The 15,134-nt window shown below is 40.8% G+C and overlaps 1 long non-coding RNA gene across 1 annotated transcript; it reads left to right on the top strand.

Moving 5' to 3' along the window:
• The first annotated feature begins 8,382 nt into the window (after window positions 1-8,382).
• LOC139045258 (uncharacterized) lies at window positions 8,383-9,298 on the top strand. Its single transcript, XR_011503277.1, has 2 exons — window positions 8,383-8,628; window positions 9,152-9,298. It is a non-coding gene; the product is annotated as an uncharacterized lncRNA (long non-coding RNA).
• Window positions 9,299-15,134: the final 5,836 nt, after the last annotated feature.

Below are 15,134 nucleotides of genomic sequence, written 5' to 3'. Positions count from 1 at the left end.
TAATTATTATTTATATTTATTCAGCATTATGTAATTACAGGGACTGAGAATTCAGAATTAGGAGCTATGATCTGAAGTCTAAAGTTTCTGGATCTGCTTACAAGTCATAGAATTCCAAATCTGGAGGAAATTCAAGTCTGACTCTCTCACTTCAGAGGCCGTATTCTATAACATACACATACATATTTAACCCAGGGAATTAACTGATTTTCCCAATATCCTACAGCTGCAAGGACTTGAACCCAGGTCTATCTAGCTCTTTCCACTACAGGAAATGATTGCACTCAATACACACAGATGATAAGACCAACTCCAAAACTCTTTCTAGTCTAAATTTCTAGGCTCCCTGGAGATGGTTAAAATCCAGACATCTCACCATCCTTCTCAACACAATTAGGCCTTCCATTTTCTGATTGGATCTGAGAGGATGACTCTATCAATCGAAGTTCTTAGTTGCAAGTAACAAAAGACTTTGGCTGATTTAAAAAGGAAAAGATTTTTGGAAAGGATTTCCAGGCAGTTTCCAGACTCACCAGGAGATATGAAGAAACATGCTAGGAAAATAGACAGGTACAAGGGAAGCTAGGCAGCAGCCAGCACCAAAACAAAAACGAGGTCATAGACTAGACTGGTGGGGTCACCAATGGATGCACTCTGGACCCTGAGTGTTTCTGCCACCGTTGCGGCCATCCCCCTAGTCTGGATTGTCTATTAGCCTTGGTTATTTGCTTCAGGATTCAAAGAATGACTGAGGTGAGGCCCTGCACCTAAGCTGTAGCTGAAAGGCGGGTTAAGGAACATGCATCTAGCCTTTTCAGGTTCTCCCATGGAAGACAAGCTCTGCCCCAGGACTTCCTCAAATACAGGAAGGGGTCCAGATCCAGGGAAGCTCGCCAGCTAGCTAGACAGACAGACAACAGGTAGATAAATCCTGTCCACAAGTAATATATTTGAGAAACTTGAAGAAATACATCCACTCGACATGAATTAAACCCCTCTAAAAGTGACTGAAAATGATCACCATACAGTATTCAAACTAATCTCAAGAATTTCATAATAGCATGGAAGCCCATTTTGGCATGATACATATATCTACGAGGACTCACGTTAAAATATTTATACTATTACCCTTGGGTGGCAGAAAGTGGGTAATTTTGAAAAATATATGCCTAGCTAGAGCTTCTAAATTTTTCTGCCACTTATATGCACTTATATATATTATGTGTGTAATAATTTTTTACCAAAATAATAATGCAGTGGAGAGATTTCTAATTCTACTGGCAATTTTACATGATTACAGGAACTTTAACATTATGTGATGCTTTCTAAGAAAATACATATAGCTTTTTATGACATTCATTAAAAAAAAACTCTTTGAAATGCTAAAACTCTTTTGCAGTTGCTTTATAAAATTAAGATTCACATTTTCCCACAAATAATTTTCTTAAAGAGTGAAACCTTTTAATTTTTTTTTTTTTTAGGGAAGATTAGCCCTGAGCTAACATCTGCCAATCCTCCTCTTTTTGCTGAGGAAGACTGGCCCTGAGCTAACATCCATGCCCATCTTCCTCTATTTTATACGTGGGACACCTACCACAGCATGGCTTTTTGCCAAGCGGTGCCATGTCCGCACCCAGGATCAGAACCCGTGAACCCTTGGCCACCGTGAAGCGGAACATGTGAACTTAACTGCTGCGCCACCAGGCTGGCCCCATTAAATTATTTTTAAAAGGAGGGGCACACTTCTGATTCAGAGCAGGTTTAGCCTATCAAAGACGGCATTTTCCTCTTTACCAATTCACTCATTTCCTCTCTGGAAAAGCTTCCTTGCCTCCATTGCAGTTGTCTGGAGCTTTCTACTGCTCTGGCTCCTGGAGGGCTAATTTGTAACACTTGGATTTCTTGGCACACTTTCCTTCTTTTCCCCAAATACCTAAGCCCTCTACCCCTTCATTTTGCTAGTTGATTCTGTGCCCAGGCAGTATTTATGGCTGGACATAATCCCAGCTTCAGACAGCTGGGCTGGTTCTGAGATCTGTGATCCTATTTGGTTTTACCATATATGACCCTAGGCCACAAATACATTAAGGGCATGTATATGATCTAAGCAGTTTAACAAGCACAACTCATATGTGCACAAACATGAATCGTGTGCTGTAAAGTTTGCACACATGCCTTAAGGGAGAGGGAATTTGCAGTGCAGCTAAGAGTACCTTTGCCATCATTTTATGTGGAGGCAAAGCTTCCCCTCCAGGCAGGCTGGGTCCTAGCATCCTCTGAGCAGACGGTGCTGTTTTCTATTATTTCTTTCACCTGGAGCATCCTCCCAGAAACTCTCCACCAGCCTAAGGGCTACACATTGCTCAAAGAACAGTTCAAATTCTGCGTTCCTCCTGAACGGTGTACAGATCTGTTGCTAAAAATGAAAAAGGGGAATACAAACCTTAAAGACAGACATGAATAATAATCTTAGGTACCATTGCTACCAAGTACCAGACTTTCTCCTCACATCCTATCCACCTTATAAGCATGGATTGATTATGCCTACTGTGTTACAGATACTGTAACCATTAATGTAAATATAACATAGTCTCTGCCCTTAGAGAATTTTCAGTCTGATAGAATCAAATATGTGCAAAAATAATTCAACACGAGGGACTAAGTGCAGAGATAAAGGGAACGTTTGCCTAGAGAACAAGAGTTTATTTGAGCCTAAATTTGGGGGAAGACTTCTGCAAAAAGCCCATTTTACAGATAAGGAAACTGAGGTTCACAGAGGTTAAATGTTCATGATCACAAACTAGTGATCGGTGGAGCCAGAACAGAATCGGCAGGTTTCTCTGAACCCAACGTTCCCACTCTTTCCATCGTGGGAAGTTAACACATTCTTCTCTACGTCCCCAACACCAAATGTACTAGTTTCCTAGGCTGCTGTAACAAATTACCACAAACTTGGTAGCTTAGAACAGTAGAAATTTATTCTCTCCCAGTTCCGGAGACCAGACGCCTGAAATGGAAGAGTCAGCAGGGCTGGTTCCTCGGGAGCCCTAGAGGGAGAATCCTGTCCAGGCCTCTCTCCCAGCTTGTGGTAGGTCCCAGCAATCCTTGGTGCTCCTTGGCTCGTAGATGCATCATTCCAAGCTCTACTTCCATCTTCACACGGCCTTCTCCTCCATGTTTCTTCTTTGTGTCTGTGCGTCTTAAGTTTCCCTCTCCTTTCTCTTATAAGGACACCAGTAATTAATTTAGGGCCCACCCTAAATCCAGGATTATCTCATCTCGCGAACCTTAATTACATCTGCAAAGACTCTCTTTCCAAACAAGGCTCCATGCACAGGTACTTGGGGATAGAACTTGGACTTATACTTTAGGGGGACGCTATTCATCCCACTACACAGAGCACATTATTTACAAGATTGTTCCAGCTTTTACCTCTCAGCTGAAGACCTCACAGGCACCCAGGGATTTGTGGAGAACTCTTGAGCACGCTCACAGCCTCAGGCATGCAGGCTGTCTTCCAGACCACAAGGGATAAGTGGGAGCTTACCAAGACCCACTGTAGCTATCTTACTCCCCTTATTGCCCTGTTAAATTTCTCACTAGTCTGTTGGTTTCTTGCTTATCCCAATTAGGAGCACAACTTCAGGCTAGCTGCACCATTAGCCTTCCCTGGTTCTTTGCTGACTATTTCTGACAATAATTGAGGGCATGGGGTTTTTCACTCCCCTCTCCAAATCAAATCAGCTCCCTCTAGCAGCTAAGCTTCTCTTTTTCATGGCTTGCCTGACCGTGGCTGAACCATTACGTGATGGAATTGAGGGAGGTGGAATGGGAGCAGCCCAGGTTAACACAGCACAGGCTCTTACTGCTTTTACCCAAGGTTGATTTGTTCCTGTTAAATAAACACATCAATTTGTTGTATGCCCTTAGTCAATTTCCAGATTTCTGAAATGGTTGTTTGGGGTAGTATTATCCAGTTTTATCATTGCTTTTTGGGAAAAGGATTTGCTATGCTCCTCACTCTGCCATTCCAAAAGTCTCACTCCTCTATCTCTAGATATTAACTTTAAAAAGTTAAAAATGTGCTATTGCCACATTTCAACCGAATCCTCATTAGTGAAAGGAGACAGACAGAGAAGTCTCCAGAAATGCTCACTCTGCACAGTGGGATGGGACTAGATGGAGTGAGGGATTGACAACAATTTAGTTTCCTTTTCCCTTCAAGCACATTTATTGTCTATATTTTCCAATATCTCAAAAGTAAAAAAAAAAAAGAGTAGGATTACCAAAGACCATATTTTACAGAATAAAAGGCAGAGTTCAAAATCTAGATAAAATAATCCATCCATCAAGATGCAAATTGCTACAGCAATTGCAAATTACTCTGTACACACAGAGAAAAATATTCGCCTATTATTATTGTCCACAGACCATATCGATACACTTCAAATATTTATGAAGGGTTTTTTGACTTTATAAATCTATAAACCTGAGTTTAAACTTTTACAAAGTTTCCATCACTCTTCTTTGTCTGACTAGGAAGCCAAATCATTTGAAACCACTCCTTTTTATAATGCAGTCTAGCAAAAAGGTGATAAGTGTAATTGCTCATTATTGACTTTGGGGCTATTAAGGTACAAAGGAACTCTATCTATTTTACCATCAATTCTTTCACCTACACATCCCCATAAACACAACTGCAAGATATTCTTTTTTCAGAGACTACAAACTGGTAAGCTCTTGCTGAAAAATAGGTTTTATTTTGCTCTTATTATTTATTTTAAAATACAGAGCTAACAATTAAAAATCCACATATTTCACACAAAAATATGAAGACCTGCCTTTTTTTTTTTTTGAGAAAATATCTGCTGATACCAAATCTGTATGTCCATATTAAACAGGGCAAGCAATCTCCAACGTGCTGCAGTCCCCACCTGTCCCTATAGCTTCCCCCAACACCAAGAACCAACATCAGCACCGTCAATCATTTCACTTGCGTTATTTTACGTTTCATGGTAGAGAAATATTTTTCTGTAAAAACGTCTTTATTAAAAATGGGAAGAAAAATTAGAAACTAAGAAAGCTATTCGATTATGCTTCAGCTAGTCCTCTTCACTTATTCATGCTTCCTGACTGGCCCCCATAGGCATTTAAATTTGTAATCTCCTCTTTTTGTCCCTAGATTAGAACCAAATAATCTCTTGAAATAAAAATAACTGAAGATGGTGTTCTTGCTTATCAGGTTGGCCTATGCCAGAAGGAAATCAAGAAGCTGTCCAAAGGTCAATTGATTTTATAGTGTAGTAGTTACATGCCCAGATTCTAGCGCCAGATTATTTGAGTTCACATCCTGGCTTTGCCACTACAGATTTTGTGATCTTGGGCAAATTACTCCATGTATCTGAGATTCAGTTGTCTCATCTGTAACATGGAGATAATAGCATCTGCCTTGTAGGGTCATTTGAGGGTGAAATTAAGGGTTCAGAATGCTGCTGGTAAGTAGTAAATGCTGTGTACATTGTAGAACCAAACTAAAATGGAGTCACTTATGTCAAGGACAGAATGGAGACCATGAATGCAGCACACAAAGGAGACTTAGTCTAACCTCACAAGAATTTACAGCTTTTCTCAGAAATCAGGAAAGGACAACAGCCAATTCCCAAACAGCAAGCCTGTTCACACCATCTCTAGACATCCTTGTTCTCCTAACTCAGCTACCGTGATCCAAATAAGAAAGAAGACCAGCAGGCAACCAATCCTCTGAAAAAGCCAACTTCCGTATTTATCCTATAAAAATCCCTTGTCTGTGAGCAACTTGGAACTCACTGGGCTGGTAGCTTTGAGTTTCCCAGCTTGTAGGTCAAAAGCCTTGCAATAAACTCATCTTTCTACTTTGTTTTATTCAACACGCAGAGATGGCTTTTTGACAATATGTTTGCTATTGTTCTTATTATAGGAAAGCAACTGCCCCCATAAACACTCCCACGTTGTCTAGGGTCAGTGGAATTGACAGTTATGCCTTGCCAAAATAATCTATCCCCAGAATATGTATAGACACTTTTATGAAATTATGTCTACACAGTTAAAATTAAATAGAGAACAAAGCATTTATCTAATAAGTTGAACTAATGTAGACAGTTAATTTGCCTAGATAATTCAGGTCCTAATTTTTTTTAACCTTACAAAGCCAAGCAAGTAGTAGAGCTTGGGTCCTGAAATGTCTGAATATGTACATCAACTCTCCAGATTACTCATTGCCTACATATTCATAATTTTTTAAAAAAAATAATAACCTAGGCCATTCTGGTCCCCAAAGGCTCTACTTTCAACTTTAGGACAATTTATATCTACTGGAGACTCCAGGGCAAAGCAAGACATTATGTTGGCTAATTTGATCAATCAAGTCAAAATAGCCACATCAAAATGTAAAAGGTGTTTTGTTTGTTAATTGTCAAGTAATGTATGCTACAAACATTCCTCATCTTTATCCCAATCCTGGGGCTCAGGGATAGAAGGCAAACTTCAGGAATGAGACATCTCATATGACAAGGAATTTATTTTTCCTGAAAGTGTAATGGTTCTTAGAAAATGACCAACTTGGACATTCTAGATGCTTCCATGGAAATAAAGAAAAGGGCCAGTTTCAAGTTTCAAAAGGCCACTGAAGAAGACATTAATAAAACAATGAACACCAGGTTCTTACCATACACTAAATGCATATTATAAAAAATCTAGAGGTCAAACCGGGAGCTAACTTTTCCTACCCCATCTTGTCTAACAGCTCCTCCCTTCTTCCAAACTCACTTTGCCCTCATTAAACTCATCCTCTCATAAAATTGAATTAAGCACTGCTAGTTTAGTAATTTAGGACAACTGGGAAAGAAACAAAATCTATTTTTCTGCTTTTAAAGTGTTCGCTTCAAGAATAAAACTACTCACAAAACGATAAAACACAAAAAACAACACGTGTGCATGAGCAGAGCAATATAAAGGTCCTGTGTATTTTTGGACCAATGCAAGCTTTGGACAAAGCAAGACTGAGGGAAACACACACAGTAGACTAAAAGGCAAAGAAGGGACTACAATCCTGAATGCTTACGCTCACTGCCCGTGTAACCCCACGCAGAACACTGTTTCTCTCTGAGACCAGGAACTGAAGTGACCAGATCAGATGGAAAAGTTCCCTTTGGGCTCTGACTAGAACTTAATACAAAGAATACCAAAGACTTTCAAAAGGCTCGTTGCTGTCTCCATAATGGCTGTGTTTAAATTATTAGACAAATCCTGAGATTTTCAGTTTAGTGGTGTTGATTATAACTTTGTCCAGGGTATCACAAACTGGTCCTTTAAATAGACATGGAGTATAAAGAATCAATTCATATAAGATAGAATTAAATATGGAAATTTCCTAGGGGTTTAATCTGAGAAAGAGAGTAGCTGATATGTTTAAAACAACAAACCTCTTCTAGAAAAATACACAAACACACCTTTTGCATACAGTTTGGGAAGATTCACAGATCCTTGGAGAGACTGAATTTTGAGAAAAACTGGGATTTGAATGTGAGAAGTGAGGGGGTTGGGAGCTTATCTAATGAAGGCTACCTAGCCCATGGGGGGAGAAGGGTGTCCATGTGGTACTCTGTTTAAAATCTAAATGCACTGTATTTGATGGTCACTTTATAATACAATAAAGCTTCCTATAGCTGGTCTCCAAGTAAAACTCTGAATCTCTCGAAACTAGAAGGCAAATACAGCATTTTTAGTCATATTTAAGCTTTTGAAAATGTTAACAGACTATTTTCTTTCATACATTCCGAAAAAGAAACGCTGTTCATTTTCATTCAAAGATCAGTTTCCTTTTCATTCTTAAAAAAAAATGAATTTGACATAAGGCATGACGAGATGCCCTCTTCTGTTTCCGAACAGTTAATGCAGGATTTTTTGAATCCTAGCAATTTAGAGGATTTCATTTTAAACTGTGAACACAGCAGGATTTTAAAATCCTAAAGCACTTCTGTTGACCTCCAGCAATAGGAATATCTCTTTATGCAGCAGAAGTTCCTCTCTGCCAATTAAAAAGTCCTCATTCCTCTCTCTCTGTAATAGCACACCCTGTTCCTGGCTGAGAAGAAAATAAAATTAACCTTGGGCTGGCGGCTGTGTGCCTGATTTCCCTGGGCGAGTGAATGAGCTCACCAAATGTATAAATAATGTGCCCAAGTCTTCCCGTTGCTCCGTTTTTTTTATATTCATTGCCCAGAAGCTTTGAGCACAATTGAGAACTTAATGTGTTAATACTTTCACCAGGGCTTGATTCCAGCGGATGAAAACCCCATAAGATGACAGTAAACCCAGAAGGATAGCCCGAACTTCCTGTTCTTTGTTGACAGAATTTGGGTGTGCAACCTGCAAAGTTTGACAAATTTTGCAAAGAAACAGATGTAAAAGGCCAGTTCCGAGATCCAAATGGAGGTGCCGCAGCACAGTTGTGTTGGTGCAACTACCACTGGGCCACTGCCAGTTGCATCTGGGCAGGAAGGAAATGCAAATTCAAAGGAAAAATTAGGCCATTTTAGAGCAAAGCGATTTCCAGCAAAGGCGCAGTGCTAACACTCAAGGATAAAGAAGGTATTATTTAGTTTTAAATTGGCTTGATTGATTCTTTTCCTCGGTTATTCTTAACTGCTCCTTTCCCTCTTCCCTGGAGTCACTGAGGTGTCGGATAAGGGCTCTCATTCTTTCTCAGCGCCTGTTCTCATCTTTGTTACTTCACACAAACTCTTTCATCTCAGTGAACTACAGAAAGTGATTCTGTCCTTACACAAGACCTGTAGACTTTACTGAAATCAAAACTAATTGCTTTTTTTTTCTGTCTTTTAATCCTCTTTAAAACTAAAGAACTAACTCTAATCTAGATATTAGACTTTGGAATCAGAACAGAATTTTAGACACCTTTCCACTACTTACCAGTCCTGTGAACTTGAGATTCCACAGCTGTAAGACCCAGAAATATCTGTTTCAGTTGCATCACCAAGTGGCTGTTAGGATAAAATGGGACTACATATGGAAATGCACTTAAATTCTGTTCTTAGCCCTTATTATTTATTCCTCACAACAACTTTATAAAGATTATTTTGTCCCTATTTTACAGATAAGAAAACTGAGGCAGAGAAATTAAGCAACTGCCTAAGGCGTCCCAGCTACTCAGCGGAATCTCTGAGATTGAAACCCAGGTGTCTGGCTCCAGAGCTCACACCGTACAACTACTCACACAACCATGCAGTATGGAGGTCAAAGGTCAAGTTCATTCATTTTTTTCATCGTCTCTTTTTTTTTTTAAAGATTGACACCTGAGCTAACAACTGTTGCCAATGTTTTTTTTCTGCTTTTTCTCCCCAAATCCCCCCAGTACATAGTTGTATATTTTAGTTGAGCTATGTGGGATGCCGCCTCAGCACAGCCTGATGAGTGGTGCCATGTCCACGCCCAGGACCCAAATCAGCAAAACTCTGGGCCTCTGAAGCGGAGCGGGCAAACTTACCCACTCAGCCACGGGGCCGGCCCCCTCATCAGCTCTTTATTGACCATCTACCATTTGCCACACACTCTTTGATTATGACTGAAAAATGATCAAATCAATGAGATTTTTATTACTTTTAATTTTCGCCCTACAGGAAATAAAGAAAGAAGCAAAAAAGAAGACTCTAAACCCACATTGAAACCCTTTTCAAAATAGTCACATAGAACCTTAAGATGCTGCGGTTCAGAGGAGAGGACTCCTCTGTAGCAAAGACTCAGTTACCATTGGTAGGAAGAGTTGGGGGTGGGGAAGGCAATGATACACAGCAGACAGTGTCCCCCACCATAGGCAGGTGAGGAGGGGGGAAGGCTGCAAAAGCACAGACAAGTCAAGACCAGGGTTTTCAGCTCATCCTAACAACAGAATCACTGAGCAGCACACCCCAAGCCCAAGACACCTAATCCTCAGCCTTCTTCACTAGGCTGCTGTAAGGTCCAAGAAGACAACTTCTGTGAAAGCACTTGCCGGACTGCAAAGTGCTCTGTAACATTAGAGGCAATTGAAACCAGGTACCTGAGGGTTACTGTAAATACTCAAGAAGATCACCCTTCTACCTTTTTCCTAACACAGACATAGATGAAAAGAAGTTAATCTTGTCAATTTGCTGTTTTCTTATTTAACCTGAAGGGTGACTCAAGGGTCCTAAGGATTTATGAGCTTGTTTTGCAGAAGAAAAAGAATGCCTTCAAGGAAGAAATGATCACCGGATAACCAGTCCCCAGCTGTTGTTGACACAGAAGTCAGATTGCCCAAGGGCTTAATCTGGAGTGAAAGAAACACAGATTAGCCCTTTGTTTCTCTGAAGGTCCTCCTGCCAAGCCCTTTAGCTCTATAAAACTCCCTGCTTACTTCTCTTATTAAGGCTGATTTGGAATAACTTATCCTCCTGCCTTCTCATTTTGGCCAATTCAAATAAACCTTTCTCCATCTCCAAGCACCAATGTCTCAGTGATTGGCTTACTGTGCATTAGGTGCACAAACCTGAGGTTAAGAGGTTCAGTTTCATAATGACAAGGTGACTTTAGTGAGTGATTACTAGCCTTAAAAAGGACTTTAAAATTTGTAGCTCCATATAGGAGACATGGATATAGTATTTAATTTTTAAGATGGGGGGGGGATTAAAATCCCAGAATGTATTTATAATTATCTAGAAAAATAATCATAAAAAAAAAGGATAATTTGGCGCCAGCCTGGTGGCACAGCAGTTAAGTTCACATGTTCCACTTCAGCAGCCCGGGGTTCACAGGTTCAGATCTTGGGTGCGGACATGGTACCACTTGGCAAGCCATGCTATGGTAGGCATCCCACATATAAAGTAGAGGAAGATGGGCACAGATGTCAGCTCAGGCCCAGTCTTCCTCAGCAAAAAGAGGAGGATTGGCAGCAGATGTTAGCTCAGGGCTAAGTGTCTTCAAAAAAAAAGGATAATTAATAGTTTTAACACTAATAAGATTTTCTCTTCCAAGGCAATCTTCTCCAAGAACTTTAAATGTTTAACCTCATTACTAATCACCATCCCCCATAGTAAGCAGTCATTGTTATTGTTTACCGTTTTTGTTTTTTTTTTTTTTTGGAGGAAGATTAGCCCTGAGCTAACATCCATGCCATCTTCCTCTACTTTCTATGTGGGACGCCTGCCACAGCATGGCTTGACAAGTGGTACGTAGGTCCACACAAGGGATCCAAACCGGTGAACCCCAGGCCGCCTAAGCAAAACATGTGAACTTAACCACTGTACTGCTGGGCTGGCCCCTATTGTTTACCTATTTTTAAGAAAGAGAAAATTTAAATGAAACAAGAATAAATGGGACTGTGATATAATGACAAATATATATTTGGTCTTTGTCCCCAGTTCCCGGCACAGGGCTCCTAAAACCCTTGTAACTTCGGGGTGAGAGGAAGGTCTTTTGTTATTCACAACCAGCCCTTTTTATCCTAATGCAGTGACTCTTGATTGGGACCTAGATAGGATGGGGCTGGTTGTCACAGGAACCAATCATGTGATTAGACAGTTGGAAGTTTCAGCCCCACCCCTGACCTCCAAGGAGGGGGGAGAGGCTGGGAATTGAGTTAATCATCAATGGCCAATGATTTAATCAATCGTGCCTACATAATGGAAACTCCATAAAAACCCTACACAACAGGATTCAGAAAGCTTTCAGGTGGGTAAACGTATTCATGTGCCAGAAAAGTGGAATACCCCAAACTCCACAGCGACAGGAGCTCCTCACTCAGGACCCTTCCGGATCTCTCCCTATGTACCTTTTCATCTGGCTGTTCATTTGTACCCTTTGAGATGTCAAAGCAAATAATCCATAATCAATCTGTAGATCAAAATTGGGGTGAGTTTATTATGAGGCAGATCTGAGGACTAGCCCGGGGCCTTCCTTTCCCAAGGAAGGAAGGGCACCAAAGAAGTGGGGTGTACAGAATGGTTATATACCATCTTGGAACAAAGACCATACATCACACATGATAGGAATGTCCCTTTTACAATAGTCATGAGATTGCTTTGCTGGCACAGCAGATTGGTGAACACAGCTGGTCAGTGGTCACAAGGTGAGCACAGCAGGTCCGTAATTAATCCTTAGTTTAGGAAGAGACGCTTATCCCAAAGGAAATGCTGACATGGGGAAAGTTACATCCCTATCTTTAGGGACATCATTGTTGTTTTGGGGACATGGTAAATATTTAAAGCAGATGTACAATACAGGCTCAACAGGCCACATCAGGCCCTTTGGGAAAAACAGGGTCAGGCCGAATCAGTTTTAAATCAAATGGCTTCCTCATACACTCCAATATATCCTATTGCTTTTCATTTATTTATCAATAATATTTTTTATCATAAACTGGTAAGAGTAAGCAAAGTATTTTCCTAAGTCCTGTGAGCCATTATGGCAAATTATTGAACCTGAAGAGGGGCTCGTGGGAACCTCCATCTGTAGCCAAGTCAGACAGATGTGTGGGTTACCTGAGACCTGCTACTTGCAACTGGTGTTTTAAGTGAGGGGCAGTCTTACAGGCTAAATACAGACTCTGTCCTCTCCCATAATCCGCCCTTCTGATAAAGATTAACAGTATTAACTTGGAAAGTGCAAGATCCCTCTCTCACTATACCCTTCACCCCATCTTCTAGGAACCTAGAAAGAGGAGAATCATGGGTTATTTGTTATCAATCACTTGTCAGTTCTCTATCACACACCACACGACACACACACACACACACACACATACACACACACAGTATGTGGGTGCATATACACCATCCTGACCCTGAACTTGCTGGTAAGATCCACGGACACAGATGGAAGGGGCAAGAAGTTCATTAAGTTCCCAGTAGCCAGTCAAGCATAGACCAAGGGTAATCCTGGGCCCCTGAATGCAGACGTTTACTCAAAACAACAAATTCAAAATCATCTCAGAAAAGTGAAAGAGTAGACAGAAATAACTACAGATATTTTTCAAAAGTAAAGTATAAGGGTGAAAGGTGTGTGTGATTACAAAATGGAGAAGAAAGATGAGACTTCATCATCGGCGACAATTTTCTGCCGAATAGGACTGTCATTTAAGAAGCAGAGGATAATGGAAGACATCAATAACACAGTCGTGCCTGGAAACTTTTCAAATTCAGCTTTGACTAGACCTGTGGGGTCTAGAAGGAGGCTCAGCATATCAAGAGGGATTTAGGTCTCATCTGAAAAAGCACCTCAAAACAGAAAGCAGTCAACACACTGGTTACCAAGGCTTAAGGACGGAAGATGTAAATTCTGTAGATTTTTGGAACATATATTCTTCTGAAGGCAAAAGAACCAACTAAACAACATAGGATCACAGACTCTTGGAAAATGTTTTACAGATGCAGACCTTTCTTCCATTCAACGTGATCTTGTACCCTTTGACTGAACATTTCCAGTGTCCAGAAGGTTACTATCAAGTCTTACATTTTTAAATATTCATTTAAAGGAAACTTTTTTGTTCTTTTTATATTGTGCTGAAATCTGCCACCAGGTAACTCACATCTACTGATCCTAGGACTTCTGGAGTAATGAGAATAAGTCTCCAGGACAGGTCCTACAAAATAGACAGTTAACAGTCCCTCTCCAAGCCCGCTCTTCTCCAAACCAAATAGTTACAGATCCCTTTGAAACTCAGACAGCATGGTTTCTAGATCTCTCAAAACCCGAGGGGTGGAGCCGGCCCGGTGGCGCAGCGGTTAAGTGTGCACCTTCCACTTTGGCAGCCTGGGTTCGCCAGTTCGGATCCTGGCTGAGGACATGGCACCACTTGTCAAGCCATGCTGTGGTAGGCTTCCCACATAGAAAGTAGAGGAAGATGGTCACAGATGTTAGCTCAGGGCCAGTCTTCCTTAGCAAAAAGAGGACGATTGGTGGCAGATGTTAGCTCAGGGCTAATCTTCCTCAAAAAAAAAAACAACGTAGGGGCTGTGTTTTGACACCGATCTTCAGTGTGCCTTAGAATCACATGGAATGTTTGTTAAAGATGAAGACTGTCAGCCCCACCCCCATTCCTATGTCCTGATGTCATCAGAATATCTCCAATGGGCCCTGAATCAGAATATTTAGGTCTCCCTTCCCAATGCAGGTAGCCTAAGACCCACACTTGAGAAACCACACTAGTATCTTCTTGCCCATTAAAGTATGACACTACAACCTGGACATGGTACTCTAAACTCTTTCCTACTAATTCAGGGTACACTGAGACCATGACTGTCTCTGATCTGTTCACACAGCCTATTTCCAAAGCCTCATCCCTTTTAGATAAAATATTTTGTCAATTCCGGGGGCCGGCCAAGTGGTGCAGCGGTTAAGTTCACACTTTCCCCTTCAGCGGCCTGGTGTTCGCCGATTTGGATCCCAAGTGCAGACCTACACACCACTTGTCACACCATGCTGTGGTAGGCATCCCACATATAAAGTAGAGGAAGATGGGCATGGATGTTAGCTCAGGGCCAGGCTTCCTCAGCAAAAAGAGGACGATTGGTGGCAGATGTTAACTCAGGGCTAATCTTCCTCAAAAAAAAAAATTTTGTCAATTCTGTCCTTTGGGAATATGACTGCAAAGCACATTAACTTTGATATCTAAGTGAGTATGTTTTATCTATGACCCAAATCAAAATTATGAAAGTTACATTTGGATTTTTATTATGATGGGAGCAGATATAATTTAAAAACAACTTCTTAAATCTTAACTCTGATCCTGCCTTACAGGGAAAATCCTGAGAGCCTAGGAATATTCTTACACACGGGTCCCTTTTTAGTTGAAATTTTTCTTTACTCTTATTATAGTCTTTGGAAAATTATTTACTATTTTAAAACTCAATCATTTTATATGCCTGTTTCTACTTTTGATCAGAGACTACCCTGTCAAATTTCTTCATAACCCCCCCATATCACAGGTTCGGTGGACAATTACAAGATCCCCCGGGAAAAACAAAGGACAGAACAGACTGTTTTCAGCAGGGTCAAATGGCAGGAGACACGGTGTCCTCCCCAGCAGAATAGTGAAATGGGAAGTAGAAACCCCAGGTTCAGGT

The sequence above is a fragment of the Equus asinus genome, chromosome 5, assembly GCF_041296235.1.
Source record: "Equus asinus isolate D_3611 breed Donkey chromosome 5, EquAss-T2T_v2, whole genome shotgun sequence".
NCBI classification, from domain to species: Eukaryota; Metazoa; Chordata; class Mammalia; order Perissodactyla; family Equidae; genus Equus; species Equus asinus.
The sequence above is the reverse complement of the archived record's forward strand: the minus strand, read 5'-3'. Positions and strand labels throughout refer to the sequence as shown.